The sequence below is a fragment of the Aethina tumida genome, chromosome 3 (assembly GCF_024364675.1).
Source record: "Aethina tumida isolate Nest 87 chromosome 3, icAetTumi1.1, whole genome shotgun sequence".
NCBI classification, from domain to species: domain Eukaryota; kingdom Metazoa; phylum Arthropoda; class Insecta; order Coleoptera; family Nitidulidae; genus Aethina; species Aethina tumida.
In genome coordinates this window covers 13,058,010-13,076,238 of record NC_065437.1, presented here as the reverse complement: position 1 = coordinate 13,076,238, position 18,229 = coordinate 13,058,010, and the positions used below count along the sequence as shown (strand labels likewise).

General features: G+C 30.5%; 1 long non-coding RNA gene across 1 annotated transcript; it reads right to left on the bottom strand.

Moving 5' to 3' along the window:
* Positions 1–16,323: 16,323 nt before the first annotated feature.
* On the bottom strand, positions 16,324–17,328 carry LOC126265069 (uncharacterized). The gene is made up of 3 exons (XR_007547620.1): positions 17,279–17,328; positions 16,481–16,961; positions 16,324–16,424 (listed from the first exon to the last, which is right to left on the bottom strand). It is a non-coding gene; the product is annotated as an uncharacterized LOC126265069 (long non-coding RNA).
* Between the last annotated feature and the right edge of the window lie 901 nt (positions 17,329–18,229).

Sequence of the window (18,229 nt, the reverse complement as noted above, 5' to 3'; positions counted from 1 at the left end):
AACAATGACCACAAAGAAAAGTAATTATACGTTAATTAACTCGAATCCCTAAACAATATACAAAATAAACACACTATTTACGTTTTTATACAACATTTTATTTCGGACAGAGCTCATAAGTAAAGCAATCTATCAATACAATTGATTTTATAATTTATTTCTGTGCCCGACATCGTTCCTTAAAGCTAAAAATGCCTAGAAATGTTCATTTAACGATACACATTAAACAACAAATTGTAAAAAAGTTCCGAAATAGTGAAAAACAGTGTAAAATTGCAATACATTTAAATTTAAACAAATCGATCATTTCAAAGACGATTTCCAATTTTAACAGAAGGAATACACTGGAAGAAGTTCCCAAAAGAGGTAGAAAACGCAAGACTAACAGAACTGTGGGCAGGAAAACAAAAACGCTTGTTGTTCGTGACACTTTTATCAGCACATCCCGCATAAATCAAAAAATAAACTAACTCAGTATGTTGGTGAATACCATAAAACGAAGACTAAAAAGAGCTAGTCCTATGGTACAAAACCAACAAATAAGCTCTTCATTTTTGCAAACTATAGAGCAGCGAAACTACTATTTGCAAGAGAACATGTGAACTGGACAGATGGGTAATGAAAAACAATTTTGTTTTCCAATGAAAGTCGGTTCCAATTAATCAAATCTGATGGAATTTCATAGCTGAGAGGACATTAATGAAAAGTATAATCCTATGTACACTAAACACACTGTGAAGCATGGTGGAGGAGACGCTATGGTTTGGTATGTTTTTCTGGGTTTGGCATGGCTGGTTAAATTAAACGGGATAATGGATCGTTTTGTTTATCGTGACATTCTCTAGAATCATATGCTTTCATGTGACGCAGGCAACATCAGTTTAAGGTGGACCTTCCAGCACGACAACGATTCGAAACATACGTCTAAGTTAGTTAAAGAGAGATTTGCTTCTCAAAGAGTACGTGTCATGCCTTGGCCAGCACAAAACCCAGACCTCAATCTAATGGAAAACCTTTGAGAAGAAATTGATCAGAGAATCAGAGATCAAAATACTGCATAACTGACAATAATATGGATATTTAAACGTATAATTATATACTATATATATATATATATATATATATATATATATATATATATATAGTATATATATATAGTAATAATATAGTTATAGTTTTTTAATCAATACCTATTTGGAGATCTCCGTTGGTTGGATACAAATTATCCTATTTTTCAAGAATATTGGAATATTCAGGACTTTTTCCTTCCACTTTCTCTATTTAATTTTAAAAAAATAATAAATCTATCTTATTTTCTCATAATAATTAAAAATCCAAATATAATTGAATATATATATTTTTTTAAAAACATGAAAAACTTTTTGACGTACCAATATAATAAGACTTTAAAAAATCAAAGAGAAATTACTCACAGTATTGAAAATGGGTTTTTATTAAACGTCACTAAACAGGTGTCAAAGTATCAATTATATTCATTACATCGTTTCACTTTTATCATCTACTGAAGCAAGAAACTAAAAAAGAAAGAGATCAAAGCTAACTTGTTTTTATGACGATACATAACTATGGATGAAATATAAACAACACACTACTACAATCCACAGACAAAGGAATAAATAAAGGATTAAGTGTTAAATGTGAAAGATGAGAAAAAATAGTAACTAAATAAATAAATGTTATATGTAGCTTGCACAGGTTGGGCGAATGAATAAAAAATGTCCTCATCATTTTTCATCAGGACAAGGTATGTGTGCACACATATGTACAGTTTCATTAAAGTCATGAAATCATCTTATTCATTAAGTTTGCCAATTTTTGTTCAAACTCAAAAAAATGGCTCGACGAATAACAAACAGTATTCGTCGAATAAAGGAGTTATCCTACAAACAGTAGCATATTTTAAGTACTCTCTGAAATCTTACTTTTTAGGTAGTTAAAAAAGTTGAAGAAGAAAGGAGCTAAAAGCGAATAATGTTGACAAATAAACAGATATCCGCTAAACTTATTCATTTTTCTATCCCTTTTTAAAAACTTGAACGACCCTCTTAGTTAATGGAAAAAAAAGAAAAGTTGAAATTGATATTAATGTTGTGCGTTTTAAAAAAAATGTTTCTTTAAAATGAGCACAAATCGGCTCCCATTAGCACATTAATATTGATCGAAAAACTCGTAACAAATTCACGAAAAACGTAAATAAAAAATCCAATTTAAAAACTACCCGACATTTTTCTCGGCCCGTGACAGCGAAAATTTGTTCACGTATTCCGTGCTCGGTGACTGATTGAAAAATAAAGTCATCATGATCCTGCTCACTTCACTTTTTCACGTTTTTTTTTTCACTCCGAATCCAAATGAGTCCATTATGTTCGGCGTGCCGAATTCATTTCGGACGGTTTTTGCGGATTATTTGCATTGACTGCATTACGTGTGTACGTTTGTGGTGGTTCTTTTTAAATTGCTGATTGGGAACATAAACGGGCGTGTGATATAAAAGTTCGCCAAGTCTGACGAACAGAAGGCGAAAGTAAATTATTAACATCTAATCCATTATAATGGATTGCAGGAATAGTTTCAACGCATGTACATATTCAAGCGAAATCCGCGATGGGATGCTGAGGAGCCTTTTATCTTCCATTAGCTAATCTGCTAGCTATTAGAAACTAACATACGCGCAACTTTCCGAACAAAACACATTTCATCCCGACGAATTATTCAACAAGAGCCGCTGGATTTAAAATCGATTCGAAATATTGGTATTTTCCTCCACATCAAGGATCGAAGACGGGATGTGTCGACTATCGTGTCGACACGTCTACCGAAAATCCCCCCAGGAGTTATTTATTGTACACGACCGCAGGGACAGGCTCTAACAATGTTAGGTATCCGCTGATTCGAACCCATTGTCGATTGACCCCATCGGAATTTACATCGTATTATTGATAATCGAATTAAGGGGCAGTCTTTTCTGTTGGTGAGTCCTTGATTCATATGTTTGGATTTTTTGAGTTTGTGGATTTTCGTTATGTTTTATTTGTTGTTATGCATATATTAGATGATTTTATTTTCTAACGAATTTGTAAAAGTGGGAATTAAATACGAGCTGTCCGGAATTGGGATAATGAAGCAATTAAATGGAGAATGTGATGTGAACTGTTTACTTTGTTTCTAAAAAGGTTTAAAAGCTTGGAACGCAATTAATATTAATTTAATCTACTTCAAAAAAGTAAATATTTTTTGACAAATATGATAAAATATTCAATTGCTATAAATTTTAGCTGATAAGATAGTACTATATTTTTGTATCTTATAATCATTAATTTCTCTAAGATTAGAAATACCAAATCGAATAGATTTGAACCAGAATTATTAAAAATTGGCACGTTTTTTGTTGCAAATATTTACTTTCGTATGAAGAAGTTATAAAAACATTTTTTTGAATTTATATTCCATAAGATTTTTGGGTTAGAAAGAAATATTTGAAATAAAACTGTTTAATGTAGCAAATCTTAGGACAATTAGGACAATTGTTTCATCCCATTTTCCTTAACTTAATTTTGTTTTTATATCAGTAGTTGGCAGTACAAATGTAGGTTTCAATTGAATGAAAAATAGTTGAGTTACACCTCATGAAATTTCAAATCGATTTGGAGATTCAAATATGACAATTGAATAGAAATTTGATCGGCTATACTTAGCTTTTTCCCCTAGATGCAGAACTGAGTTACCTATCTAACAAATTCACTCATCTCGATCGGGATTGCCCTTCACTCTAGATGCTAATTTAAGTACAACTACAAATAACTGATATATATATATATATATATATATATATATATATATATATATAAATATATATATATATATATATATATAAATATATATATATATATATAGGTAAGTGGTTAAAACGGGGAAAAAACTATATTCTTATATTTTTTGCCCTATAAAAGTACTCTAGAATGCGTAAAAAATGTTATTTTATAAATTAAAGGTTTAAATTTTAAAAATCATTAGTTAAAATAGAAAAACTCATAAATCTATTCAAAAAATATTTTTGTTTGAATTGAACAATTCGAAAAAAAACTTGTTTAGTTAAATATTGAGTTACAATTATCTTTTATTGTTTTACAAAAATCTGTATTTTTTGTTGGTTTAGTAAAAAAATTGAAAAATACGTATTTAATCGGGTATAAAACATGTAAAAATTTCAACAAAATTCAAGTAGATCAGGTTTATCAAATTAAACGTGCTGTGAAACTTCCCTAACTCGAGTATAAAGGGACAAGTAAAAAAATCATGTTAGAGAAAATTGTGGTTGTAGAAAATATATAAGGAAAAAAAGAGAGAAAATTGTCGATATTTTTTTGTCCCTTACATAAGAAAAATATAAAATATAAAAATACACCGTATGATCCACATAGTCGGGAACATTATTTTTATACACTACAAAAGTTTATTTAATTTTCTTTTTTATTCTTATCTTCGGCTGTTAGAAATAATAATTTATTAGTAAAATACATACATTTTTGTAATATGAATACAATGCTTAAATTATTACCTAAGACAAATTTTTATGCATCAGGATGGATCCACCTTGTCGTGGTCCTGGGGCTCAGTACCGCTCCACAAGCCAGTGGTGGTGGGAAGCCAACGGATCTAACTGCAAGTCCAATCCATACCCAGGAAGATCTCGGATCTTCCTCAGATTGGACTTGTTCTTCCGAACTCAGTTGACAGGGGGCTGGCATCTTTGTCAGTCCCACGTCTTCTGGTTCAGTAAACCCGTATATGCAAATATATACGCCCTGTTTTCCCTATATGTGAGTAATCGCATATGAGAAGCATTTTGGTTATGATCTCCGGATCGGTACCCGGAGAGGGGTTTTTACATTTGCCCCTCTCTGTTCCAACAAAAAAAATAAAAATTAAAAAAAAAACAAATTTATATTGCGTGCCATGGTCACCAATTTTATCAAAGCTTGTCATCATAGACACAATGCCTTCTGCGTTTATTGCTACCACTTGTTATTTAAAATTGTATATACAGGGTAATTCAGTAGTTTATGGAGAGCAGGAAAAGGCTTTGATTTGAACTTTATATAATAATTATAACTTGATTTGAGCTATTTTGAATAATATTTCTTTTCCTATTTCGAAAGTGACGTCAACCTTGTTACTTTCTATAGATGTCTATTTTTAGATTTTTAAATTGTGCATGTAAAGCTATGTTATTGAGTTAATAACTTTTTCTTATAAAAAATTAGTCAGATTAATAGTAAAATGATTGTTAATTTTAAATCTTTTAAAAAACATTATTATTACTCTCAAATTTTATACAGGGCGTTCGTTTTTATGTTTAATTTGGTTACAGTAGATAAAATGAAGAAGAGATTTTACCAAAAATGTAAAATGAATGGCATTTGTTTTGTATCTGACAAAATTACATTACATTTTAAAATCTCTGTTAATATTCATTTTAATTATGGTAAAACAGTTATGGTCTTTTAATGAATTAATATTTTAAGATACGCAAAATTAATGAAAATGTAAAAATTGGGAGTCCTAATAATATCTCCCTACAGGAAGGTTCTTGATTAACGTATATGCGAGCTTTCTAACTTAAAAATTGGTGGCTTTACTGACATTTAAGTTAGGCAATCAATCCGAATAAAAATTAATAGATCTTTTACTTTTAGTTATATATGGAACACAATTTTATTTAAAATAATAGAAAAATAAAATTAGAAACTAATTCAAGTCAAGTTATATGTTAATTGCTTTTTCAATTTTCCTTAAACTTCTATTATATAAATTACGTGAATCACCCAGTAGCATATTGACAGGAAATTTGAACTGTGCATCTAAATCTTTCTTCTTCCTATTATCCTTATCTACCTTCACAGTTAACAAACATTTTAAATTTCAATTTAACATTTTAGAAAATTGACATTACCATATTATTATTCTCCCTCGAAAAAAAATCAACTGAACCGAAAGATGACTTTGATTGCATCTGAATATTTGAATAACTTGGGGCGTTAGTATCAACTACCTTGTTATTTTCATTTAAAAATTCTAGAGATTAAAGTACATGCAAAATTATTATAGTAATTATTTTATTACTATTATTTTATTACTACTAAAGAATAATAATTCGAATTAGGCAAGTTCTATCCTATCATTAATATTATCGCTTTAAGTATAAAATTTATATTTATTTATTCAAAGATTCTTTTAAAATGTTTTTTTTCTTTTTTGAAATACAACAAATTTGTTTACAAAGTGTTCAATACATTCTTATGTTTTTGTTTGTACTTTATAACAAATTCATGAAAATTTGATGATATTTATGGTGTGTGTAAAATGTCACCCAAAAATGACATGAAAAAAACTAGGTCCTCAACTTTGTCCTTTGTCCAAACATCGATAAAAACTTGATAAATCACTTCCCCAACCAAAATTCCACTTCCGTTTGTCGGACCGTTTGTTAGCGTCTTTCGAAAAAACAACCACGCCATCAGTTCGGCACCCTGCACCACCGACGAAACGATAACTTGTTGCAGGTGTCCGAAACGCCCGCGAATAAAACACAGACCGGCGTAACTTTCGTCAGAGCCATTTAATTTACGTTCGGAAAATAAAAACCGGTCCCTTTTATATTTTTACGGGCGCGAAAAAGCCGTAACCTTTTGTATCAGATAATTTCGGCGGGGGCGCGGCCCTTCGACGCCCGGCAGATTTATTTTACCGTCTGTCTCCGTTTCTTTTTTACGACGTTTTACGGCGCATTTTTCTCAAATGAAGACCCGTATTTCACCGGATCATCGACCGAATCTTTTATGGACGGCATAACTTCATCACCGTAAGGGATTTATGGGGTCTGACGGGGTTCATAATCGACCAAATCCCTTAAAATGTGCATGTATTGTTTGATTTTAACGTGCTCAGCTAATTGTTCGATACGAACAATTTCTATTTGGTTTGTGGACTCGTGTGGAAACATTAATTGACTTCGGTGTGTGTTTAGCATATTTGTTTTTTCATCAATTCGATGGTAATTAATTTAAAAAAAGCAATGTGACAAATATTAACCATTGTATATTTTGGCAACATTGTTTTCATACTAGTTTGTTAATTAAAAAATATTTTTCCAATAAATCAATTATTAATCAGGCAAATAAATCTTTAGTACATATTTATGATGCAAATATTTGCAAAAATTTATTTAGTTCACTGAAAATTTCCCTCATTTAAACGTTAATAATTCACCACAGTACTCAAAATATTTGTTACATTTTAGTAAAGCATACAAAATTTAGATTTATTAACTATCTATTCCAAAAACTAATATTTTTTTATTCTATAAAATGTTACAATTATTTTTTTGGCCTTAAATATAGTAACGTTAATTTTGAAAAAAAATTTTATTGATTGAATGAGTAACGTTTAATTTAACATTAATGCTCCATATAACATTCTTATTTCTTTACCATTTCATCACATCTCTAATTTCTGAATATAAGATGTGCCTGTATTCCTCCAAGCGTCTTGAATTGCTGTGAAGAATTCGTTTAAATTTGTGTAATTGTTATATTGAATTTCAGTAATAACTTGATCTTACCTGTTTTCTGTGGGGTTGGTATTTGGAGCCTCAGTTAAGGCAAAGCATCCCACACAACAATCCGTCATAATTTTGGATTTGTTTTTGAGATTGTTATCGTTACTTTTTGGAACTATTTTGAAAGCTAATTGTTGTTTAATAAATTTCAGTACATACAAGCAGACAAGCCTTTCCGTACCATTAAACCACTACCCTGTTTCACAGTGAGTACGACATAACCTAAACCGCAATTTTTAAATAAATTAAATGTAGACTTGAACGTGATCCTGACCATTTGAAGTAGTATAAAGTAGGGTTTTCTTTACAGGTCTCTAATCAAACAAACCCCCATCAACTAACCTTTTTCTCATAGTCCTTAAACTAAATTTCAGCAAGTCCCATTTCCTCTATCCGTTTAATTTTAGTTGACGATAAGAATGGATTCTTTTTGGACATTGACATATCCATTTATCGATTTTTCAAGTTTTTCGAACTAGATGAACATTTTTGGTTGCTGCCACCTTAAATTTTTTATTAATGCAGGAAACGATTGACTTATTTAGCTATAAACTTTTAACAATCTCTAATTATGACCGCTAATTTTTTCCATAGAAAATTATAGAATTCCATTATTTAGTTATCCTCTGATTTTAAAATAATAAAAAGACCTAATTTTAAATACTGGAATACAAAGAGTCATTGTATAGTGTTTTACTCTAATTTAAAAAAAAATATATTCAAAGAGATTTTATGACTTTTTTCCATATTTCCAAAGTTTCAAACATTAAGTATCACAGAAAACAGATCAAAACCAATGCATTCTTTACTTGATCATATAGACAAGGATTTCGCAAACTTATAGCTCTTTCCACCCCTATTAGACTTTCAAGACAACAGCAAAGCCTTTAAAAAAACGTAGACAGATAATTTACATATGCAGCAAAAAATATCATATTAATGTTATAGACGGGATGGTTTTTTGTTGTTGATTACATGTAGTTTTGTTCAATTTTAATATTAATTTAAATTCGGCGTTCAGTCGATTCCTGTGTTTCATATCCATTACTTACATCTAACATAAGTACGAAAGGCAAAAAAATTTCACCGTTTTATATTGAAAGCTTTGAATATTCTTCTTGTCTTACCACCAAAAAAGCAATCAAATATATCTTTTTAAAATCACCTTGAAGAGGGTGATCTACGAACATTTCCAGCAATGATTTATAATGCCAACTTTATTGCTTCCATTTGTCACCATAAACGGGTTTGGAATCCAGTTTTCAGCATTACCAATATCAGGAATGCACCTTTACAGTCCAAGATGAAGAATAACTCCGTCATTTACTGATGAGGTGTTGATGGTTAAACATCCGTGCAAGGTAAAATATCCGTGTTTTCGAAAAATTATTTTTTTATGCATATGAACATTCATTTTATTGAAAAAAGAGAAAATATCAGCTACATATGTCACTCTTTTCATTTTCAATCTGAAATTGAGGTTAAAGTAAAATTCTATGATTTTTGCATAAAATTTATAAAATATGAAAAAGATCACTTTTATAGAGTATACAGTTACATACTAGACTTTTTAAGGATATTTAAAAATAAGAAATAACTTACCTTAGATAATGTTTTGATAAATGGAAGTCTCTTTAATTTTTAATTAAGGTAGTAAAATATATAATTTGTTTATGTACTTTATTACTATTATTGAATTATTTGATAATCAATCTACAAATTAGACATTTATAGATATGTCATTTCCAATTTTATCGTAAAAAATAATTTTCAATTCGTTCACAAACATTTTATGCTTTTTAATGAAACAAAACCATTTTTCCTATCCACTTCGACTCACTAATGAACTAACAATTGTATAAATAAAAAATGAAACAATAATTGTGTCTATTGTATCAAACGATGCACCGAATTTCTGAGCACAAAGGAATATGTACCAATTACGGGTATACCAAAAACGGGAAAACGATCGATCTCGACTCATTGTAAAATTGTTTCAAATCGCTTTTAAAAATGTAAATTTTGCGCTCGCCAAGTGTTTGTAGTGTGCTTTATGGAAACGATTGTTTTTATCCGAATGGCTCAATTTTTTTTCTCCTGTTCCACATAAAGTGTTTCATTGATACGTAGTTTTTTGTTTCTTTTATATTTTTGCGTTCTGAATGCTCAAAAATTTACTAAAATCCGAACGCAAATTGATCGTTACTTTTAAATACTGAAAAAACGTTCTTTTTGTACAGTTGCATGTGACATTTCGTTATCCATTATTATCTTTCAAACATGAAAATCATCCTGTACATATTATTTGCTGGTTTATTAGTTTGTCCTTCGACTTTAACTATATAATTACTAAAAAGTCCCTTGAATATTTTAGTTATTCAATTAATTTTTTGCAGGACGAAGATGCCCATCCAAGAACTGGAAATGTGTCATGCAATTTCGTTCGGGATTTTTCATCAGCCGCTAACACAGTTACGCGAGTACGAACCGAAAAATATTTCATTCCTTAACCTCGTTACCGTGATTAAACCAGGACAGCGCCCTTCCGGTCACATCCGCACCTGATTGCAGCGGTGGGATTAATTCTCGTCGGCGGTCGTACCTGTCGACTCGGATGATCGACACACCGCCAGAGAATCGTCGCCGTCCTAATTGAACATCTTCTGGGTCCTGTTATTGTTCGCCTCACTGCTTGTTAGGTATTAAGGTTATTCGCCACGTTTAAACTGGCTTTTGAACGCGGATAATGCGATGATGAAGGATAATGAATGGGTGAAAAAGTTTTTGGCTAATTTTACACCACTTTTCCATTATGTTTATTAAATTCTTCACCGGAAAATCCATTCCCAACTTCCTGCTCGTCGTAAATCTTTTGTTTCGGTTAGATTAAAATGATATCGACTCCAATCTTGCGGATTAAGTGTAATAATTTCGCGGCAGCCCTACACACACTCAGTTCGAATATTGTTTAATGAAGTTTAGGAAACTACCTATAGTGCTGACGAAGTTTAATCAAGCACTGTCTCAAATATTAGTTTTGTCGCCGGTTGCTTGTTAGCTACCGGCACACGTGTCGTGCAGCCAAAAAATACACCTGACTATCCGTCATGATTGTTTGAGTGTTTCGGCCTGATTAATTTCAAACTTAACAGTAACATTTAATTTTTTTATGATGAATGAATGAATGAATTTATAAAATTGAGTTATTCCGGAATTTTTGACTATAACTCGAAATCTAACCGACCGGTTTGACTAAACAGGCATTCATATTAGAGATAAATGAATTTTCTACAACTCTCTACAACTTTTTCCTGACAAAAATAGATGCTGAACATTCACATATCAGATTGGGAGTAATTGAAATTACAAATTTAAGTCCAGTTTGAATTATTTTACGAGAAGATGACACTTTTACGAAAAAATAAGCTATTGAAAATGAAAATTGAACGTTATGAATTTTACAGTGTTGACTAAAATATAGTTTTTTATATTTTTTCCGTGTTTTATCCCTTTTATTGAAACAATTGAAATTTTTCTTTGGTGTAATAAAATTGTTTAATAAAATATTCTGGCTCTTTTTTAATATTATTATTACATTAAACATGATACGTGAATTTTAGACATTAATTTTTGACCGAATAACTAACTTTATTAAGTTATTAAATTCTCTGGTTTCTGAACAACTAGACTAATCTCAAAACTATATAAATAAAAGTTGTTATTGTTTATTCATCTTTAATTTGAACGATTGTTTAGGCAGATCTCGAGTTATACTCAAAAATATCTATGTAACTCCATAAATTCAAAAATTCAATTTTCATAAATGCCTTCATAATAAAAATATAAGTGTGATTTTTATATTTATTGAGCCAACAATTATAGAAAATAATAGTGGGATATGAATGATAGAGAGGCTGTAAGCCAGAGTTATATTATTGGAAACGTCTGACTCTGATACATCAAGATCCGGATCATTTCTCTTCGTGCATCGTCTCTCCGTAATTGATATAAATGCCGTACAATTTGTTTTTGTAACGTAAACACTAAACTCTAAAGACGGCGTATTTTTTCCACTTTCCCCGGAACGCTAATCCTGAAATATTCCCGAACGCTTTGTTTATTTCTTCGCGCGATTGTCCCGGTGTTTCTTTTGTCGTGCCATTGTCGGCAACCGTTGCGAAATTGCTACCTTTATTGTGTACTATATTGTGTATGGGTTTGTTTGTTACCGTTATCCACTCCCTAAATTATTATCTAACAATATTGTTTGCGTTGCGCACAAACGGCCCAGGAAATTGAATTTCGCTTTGAGGGGGTTACGGTATGAATATTACAAGAAACAATACTCCCACTAATTTGCCAACGAGCCGTCACATCCATTATGCGACTTTTCCAAGGGTTAAAACACTACGATTTTAGTTATAACAATGAGTTAACCAATTAGTTGTACAACAAAATCAGTGTTGTTGCGGGAACGGTCCGGAAAACTTTCTTGCCTACGGGATTGGTGGATCTGAATCATGGAAGACCGCTTCAACGACTGAAAACAAATATGTGAACGTAAATAGTGAGTATAATTATAGTCGAAGTTATTAAACGAAGCTCGGAATGGGATTCTCACAAATAAATTGTTTTAATTCAAATATAGTGAGTGCGTTTTAAAATGGATAATTTGAATTTCCTGGAATAAATAGATTAAAAAGCATTTTAAATATGTTGTTTTTATTTTGATCAGTATTATTATTTGAATATTTCCAGCTCTATATATTTTAAATTTTTTCATTTTATATTTTAATACTATACCATTAACGACATTTTGAGGATTTGAACACATTTTATTCCGTTCATTTATCTGTAAAAGTAAAATCCCTCAAAGAAGACTTTCATGTGAAGATCCTCTATAATTAAAATTTTGAAACATGACAATCTGAGTCAACTACAAGTTGACGAAATTTATAATGTCTCTCAAAATGTAATAATAATAATCCAAGCTTGGATAACCAGAAGAAAGGACTTAGTGAAAGATGTAATGAACAAAACATGGCTTCATGTGATGCTTTTGGAGGTGGTTCTGTAAGAGTATGTGGTGTAATTTCTCATATTAAACCACAAAACAATGAATACTCGATGATATCACGTCTTCAATGACAAATTTACACTCAAAACCGCCATCTTAAAAACTTATTTTATTATTACTTATATTCCTAGAAAAAAATGATGAATCTAGAATTTATTTGTTCATATTAATTTTGAGTATGACACGGAGCGTCAAAGCTATTCATAGATCAAAGGAGGACTGGCTGTATCCGTTAATAACCTCTTGTTTAGTATAATTAATTTTGTTTTATTAATTTCCTAAGGAACTTGGTATTATTAGTGTTATCACTGGTTTAAAAGTTCTGTTGTTGATGTAATTTTATTTAGTTTATGCAGGAGATTACATTACTTATTAAAACTTATTTTGATAATTTAATACCACTATCCAAATTGTTTACATTTAGAACCAAATATACGGGAAATAAGAACGTTATATTTATTAAGACATTTGTCTCATTTAAATCAATATTTACAAATCCGCAGGAAACAAAAAGTATCATTTTCTCGCAGGTATAAAAATAACAATTCAAAGTATATTAAACTGAAAGGTCTGGGGAAAATCCCCGCTGAAGAAAAGTGGTCATGGAGTATGTGAGGCAATTCGCCCACTAAAACACACAAACCCTTAATCGGTCCGATGTGTAAGCAACAAAGATTCGCACAAACCTTCTATTATGCGACCCTTTTTTCCCTACCCGCTGTCGATCGGGGAAAAGTAAATCTCCTTCAACGTCACATCGTCCGGAGTGTCCAATAACTGCGACTCGAACGTTTCCTAATCCAAAACAAACAAACCCTCGAGAAAGTAACAAACGGCAAACTAACCGTAATTATTGTGTCAAAGCGACGAGATTCGTAAACAGCATCAACCTTTGATTCATTACTGCATTAATCACATATGGTTGATGCGATAAATGTAAATAGGCTCGAGGTATATATACGTTTGCTTTGGACTGAACTGGTGCCGTGCCTCCACTAATTATCAACATCTTTGTGAGCACCTGAACTGAATTATCATGCGTGAATGTCACCCTCAAATTGCAATTGCTTGTTTAGGTTGACATATTTTAAAAAGGAATGTAATCAATTGCACAGAGTTTTAAACTATTAAAGAAAAAGTATAACATATGTGCTTGAAGTGCGAACAATGACTTCAAATCCTGTTATAAAGGAGGGAACACTCAAAGAACTTCCAATATCTCGTTTTTCAATTATCTGAGAACAGTTCTAATTACTTCAATACTCAATAATATCAAAGGACTCTGTTGTAGACTTGAAATTGTGCACCACATCCTATCAGTGGGCAGTGCAACAGAAGAAATTACTTATTTGTATTGTATTGTGTATTTAATTGTTTCCTGTCAATGACACATCTGAGATAAACAGTTTAGATTAAAAAAAAAAACAAAATTTAGTTTTTTTTGTGTGTGTCATTGTGTTTTATGTATAAATCATCGTCCCTGAAGACAAAATCAATTAGTTTTATTGGTTTTACAGATAATGAATTATTTTATTTAAATGTTCAGTAAAACAACAACAAAATGGAATGCGTATTTAAATTATATCATTTTAAAATAATCTTTGATCTATTTTTGATCAATTAATCGAGAACAATTCACAATAAATTCCCGTTGACGTTAGTACATTTGTTGCAATCAATTTCCTTCAAACGGGATTCAAATCCGGACGGGGAAAAAAACCCGAGGGACCATTAATTAGTGTCAGCGAACATATAGCGATGATTTTTCACGCGCATCAAGAAAACTGCTGATTGTTAGCATAGGAATCGCGCTGATTGATTATGACGTATGTTCTGTGACGTGCGTGATCTTTGCGAGGTCTAAAGGCCAATTACCGAAATGAAATCTCGCACTGATTGATGCTTTTTGTGGGGGAAAAGGCATTTTTTATGTAATGTAATTGTTGATTTTCACTCTGTGAACACTGACATATTTTTTATTTTGGAATGATTTGTGCTCTTTCATCTTTATATTTCCAAATAATACATAATTGTATTACTCAAACAAAAATGTGTTTCATGCAGTGTTTCTGCTATGAGGGGAGTGCTTTAATGTATCTTTGTTGAGCTGTTGAGAATTAAATTCTCGAACGTGATTTGGTGAATTTGTGATGGGTTAGGTGGGTTGTTAAAATAATAACAATAACTTTATTTAGCAAACGTTAATACAATACAAAATGTAGATACATATAAAACATCAAACACACAAATTCTAAATAAACAAAAACGAAAATTACACAAATATATATTTTCTAATTTTCCCTTAAACATTTGAAAGTTATTATAATATTTATAATGTTATTTGATAATTATATATTCGTCAAGCTTTATAAAATAAACATTTGATTAAATATTTAATTTTCTGTAGAATTTTATTTATGAATACCAATAACATTAATCACTTTTCTTGATAAATATGATATGAGTAATGGTTTTTAATTTTATAAATAAGTTCGAATATATATCTATTATTGGAGTATATTTATTAGTCTTCAATATTATATTATACTACATATACTTTTATTATGTATTTATTTTGTAGTTATTGAAATTTATTTAATTCATTCAAAATTAAACAAATCTGACGTACAATAATAAAAGTGAAGTCTAACTCACCTAAATAAATATTCTTTTTAGAAATTGTTTTTAAAACATGATTATAATGTTTAAATTTTATGCTTTCTTTAATCACACCTAAGTATTAATTTATTTTCCCCAAGTTTCCTATCATTAATATAGTGTTTAATATCAGTACAAACTTAGATTTATCTATATTTATATTAAACTACTATGACATAATGTTTGATTAGCTGGTTCTTTACCACTTATTCCAATTTTTTTCTTTCGAATACACACTGTATGAATTATTGGGATGGAGGGACAATAAAAAGCTAAATTTAATATCAACAAACAGACAACAGTTCCTAAATTAAATAATTATAAATGTTATAAAAATTATGAAAAGATAAAAACAAAGGAAGAATTTTAAAACAAGAAAGAAATTGCTAAATATGGCTTATTTAATATTTAAAATGGAGTCCAATTTAGAATTTTATTTATGTCATAAAACTTTTATATTTTTAAGTTTAAGGGAACTATTAAATTTTAAGGAAACTAATTAAAAATTTTATAAAACTCATTCGTTAATTTTATTGAATTATTCTTTCTAAAACAATTGATTGTTTCTAATTCGAGAATGAATAAAAATTTCGAGTTTCAGTTTCGAGTATCGAGAGCTACAGATAACAACAGATTGTTAATTTAATAAATAAATAAACTTTTTATGAAACTTTTACAATAAGCCAATTATATATAAGTTATTCAAATTTTACGTATTTTCTTTTATATTTTCTCATTTACGATTTTATTATACATTTAACTCTCATTCTCTTTAGCTCAAGATATTATATCTTAAAATGATCCTCCCAGAAGAATGTATCTATCATACAATTTATACACCCTTAAGACGTAATTCATTCTATTACATCTTTAAAAACAAAATATTACATTTATAGTTATATATTATATAATTATTTTTTGGTCACAGATCATCGATACATTCAGTAAGGTTATTAAGTAAATTCGTTCCAGCTTTTTGAAGTAAATCCAAATTGGTACTCAAACAATTAGGTACAGTATCCAACAGTTTCCCCACATCGTTTAAGGCATCTGAAAATTAGAAAAGATATGTACCATGTAACTTATAAAATGATAAAAACTCGTACCTGTCAGTGTTTTAGATATGTCATTAGGTAATCCCCCTAAAGATGCTGTAATCTTCAAAACACAAAGTAAATTTAAGAGTCCACAACTCACGATGTTACCAACTAAGTCTAAGGCGTTTTTCAGAATTTTATTAACATTATTTAGAGCATCATTTAAAAGACCATCAACCTTATTAACAATGTTATTCACACACACAAAAACTTGATTTACAGTTGGCTCGGCTAAACCCAAAATTGTATTTAATGTTCCAGTAGCATCACACTGTGTAACATTTTTGCCATGTGCTCCGTCTAAAATTTTATCTAACTCATCTATTAAATTGTCTACAACACTTTGGACAGTCGAATTTACAGTGGATAAAAGTTCATTAACTTCGTTTTGAACTGTACCATTTAATGAGGTTAGATTGTTAATTGCACTTTTGCTATCATTCTCAATCCCCGAGAGCAATTCCGAAGATGAATCACAATGGACTTTGACCTAAAATATTTTAATTTGGGTTAATACAAATTTGAAACTTTTATGGTTTATTTATTTATTTTTGGTATTAAATATAATCCTGCCTTTTATAATCAGTTAATAAATTTTTAAGTTCATATTTATATACAAGATTAAAACATTAAATATCTCAAGCAAATAAATTTCATCCCAATAAAAAACGTTCAGTAATAAATAAATAACTTGTAGTGAATTAAATTTAAAACCATATTTGGTATTAAAATAATTGTGTAAACGATATAATCCCATTATTAACATAGACAAAACAGCAGGAAGATTAAGGGAGAACAGTAACTTACCCCGAAGGCGAGAACGATTAGTGAACAGAACACGGCAGATTTGGTTGGCATCGTGTTTCGCGCATTCGTTAAGCAAGGAGTTTATTCGTGCCGCGTTTCCGTTTTATATACCGACTTAAACTTAATCCCGAACATTATTTGCACTCCGCACGGACGATAATCGTGTCGCAATGCAAAAAGTAAACTTGTTGCACCCAACACTCTCGAAACGGATTAAATCTTCCATTGTGGGTGCCTCAAAGACGATATTTTTACCACGAATATGTATGCTGAATAGTATATTCTGTTTCTGTCCGTTTAAACTAACTCATTAATTGCGGGGAAGTTAACAGAAACTCTATTAAGCTTATGTTAATCCCACGTGCTTGTTTATAATTATGTGCGCTTTGAAATGTTCCATCCCTAATGAAGTGGATCCGGTTTGCAAAAACTTTCATTCATAGTTTTAATGAAGCAGTTTTCTTGTTGTGCTCGCGTTATTTTTTGATCTTGTTACACATGATTCACATTATTTGATTAGAATTCACCTTTTTAATTTAACACTATGTGGCGGATTATTTGGGTGAAATGTGGAGATTTTATTTAACGAAGCAATATTTTCATTACGCCCCTAATATTTCCACATCAGGTTCGAATTTCGTTGGAAACGCAACGGTTAGTTCTTGTTAGCAGTAAATGAGATAAGAGGAACATAACACGGTGGAAGCTGTGCTCTAATCCTGATGCGCAACTCCTCTACATTTATTACGGCCATAAACCAAGCATCCTATTTTAGTTTCCGTCGCGCGGAATAAATTAAACGAATCGTGATTTGAGACGATGTTTAAGGAGCAGTAACTTTTCCTATTCGGGGGATTTTGCACGTTCCCGCCGAAAATATAAACAAAAACTTTCCCCGACTTATTATCCGGGATTAAATTATTCGAAATTCATACGTCCGTCTGTTTAACT